At 34.9% G+C, this 1,804-nt stretch overlaps 1 protein-coding gene across 1 annotated transcript in view; it reads right to left on the bottom strand.

The window, feature by feature from the left end:
• Positions 1-592, bottom strand: part of LOC137642659 (fat-like cadherin-related tumor suppressor homolog) — a 211,370-nt gene extending 210,778 nt beyond the window's left edge. The window contains 1 exon segment of the mRNA XM_068375426.1: positions 526-592. The gene's annotated coding sequence lies outside the window, so the exon portion shown is untranslated.
• Positions 593-1,804: the final 1,212 nt, after the last annotated feature.

Below are 1,804 nucleotides of genomic sequence, written 5' to 3' on the forward strand. Positions count from 1 at the left end.
TTTTTATAATAAACTGAAAAATAGACTATCCACTAAGTTTCGCTCGCTTCAAAAACAAAGATAACTAAAACCGCCGTACCAAAGAGTTCCTTAATTCTTAACATTCTTCCAGGAATTCTTGATAGCTCAGGGCCATTTAGATACAAAGATACTCTTTTATTAAAGTAATATGATCAAGCTAAATGTTTTAAGAATTAAGTCCTTCACAAAACAACTATTGTGCATGATAACAGACCCACTGGGAATGGAAATAAAACACACAAGAGCATAAAAAAAGAACAAAGAGATAATATAAAAACAAAAGACAGCAAACTCCCATCTCTTCCAGGCCTTGCATCCTACCCTAAGGACAAAAAAAAATAAAATAAAAAAAAATAGAAGAAAGAAGAAAGAAGTGCAAAAAGAAAAAAACGCAATTTCTCCCCAGCCAGAAGGAGAGGCAGCAGCAGCAACAGCAGCATCAGCCTCGTGGCATTGTTTCCAGACGCCGCACCAACAGTTGGTTACCTCTTTTGAATGACTTACCTTCAACAATAGAGTAGGACAGTCTTCCATTGTCCCCCTTATCGTGGTCTACGGCCAACACCCCGTGTCACGGGCGGTGCCTGCAGCTGACCCCCGCACTCATCTGCAAGAGACACAAACCCCGTTTCCATGAGATTCACTGCAATAACGCCCGAGCATAAATTTACGAAGTTTAGGGGAGAGAGAGAGAGAGAGAGAGAGAGAGAGAGAGAGAGAGAGAGAAGGGGAGGCTTGTTATCATTAGCCTTATGAAATGGGTAGGGAGAGTGTCAGTATATTTTTATATCACTGGCATACAATAAAATTATTTTATCAGTAAAGAAAATGATTGTAATGAATTTTGAATTATTAAGAACTGTGCAGATCGACCATAGGTACGAATAAACACGATTATTATAATTTCCTTTAAGTTTCAGACACGAGAGAGAGAGAGAGAGAGAGAGAGAGAGAGAGAGAGAGAGAGAGAGAGAGAGAGAGAGAGAGGATTGTTATCATTAGTTTTATGAAATGGGCAGGGAGAGTGTCAGTATAGTTTCATATGATTGGCATAAAATAAAAATAATTTATCAGTGAAGAAAAAGGTAATTGTAATGATCTTTGAATATCAAGAACTGTACAGAATTGACATAGGTACAAATAAACACGGTTATTATAATTTCCTTCATCTTAACATGCCTATTATTGTAAATGAAAAAAAACACATTTCTTCATCCTAGTCTTCTTTTTTTTTTTAAAGGAAATCCATTACTTCTTCCTGTCTTAAAAAAAAAAAAATCATTTCATGCTAATATAAGTCTTTTCCTCAATAACATTATTTTCATTCTGTTATCAGTCTTTTCGTGGTAAATATATAGAAAATGGAGCGCTTGTGGGTTAATGTGGATAATGTACGGGATGATATAAGTGAATGTTTGACTGTCTATGTACTGGAATATTTCTTCATTAGTCAGTCTTTGATTATACCTTGTCCAGCGACACTGTAGTATCTAGTGCAGCGGAACCTCTACAAAACCTTGAAAACAGTTATCCAGCTTTCTCCTCTTCTAAAACGCCTTTTTAGATTTATTTCAGAAGCAGGTCTTCTGAAAACTATTTAACTTTTATAATATCTTAACTTTTATGGTTTTAATTGAATATTCTTTTATTTTCTATATATAATAAATGATATCGGCGTCAATGCTTTAAATATCAGGATGCCAGAAATCTTTAAATCAATCAAGCAATCTAAAACGTTCGTTGGTTCTTTTTTCTAATAGGGTAAACAAATTTTCATTTGTTA

Source organism: Palaemon carinicauda, chromosome 6 (assembly GCF_036898095.1).
Source record: "Palaemon carinicauda isolate YSFRI2023 chromosome 6, ASM3689809v2, whole genome shotgun sequence".
In the NCBI taxonomy this organism is placed as follows: domain Eukaryota; kingdom Metazoa; phylum Arthropoda; class Malacostraca; order Decapoda; family Palaemonidae; genus Palaemon; species Palaemon carinicauda.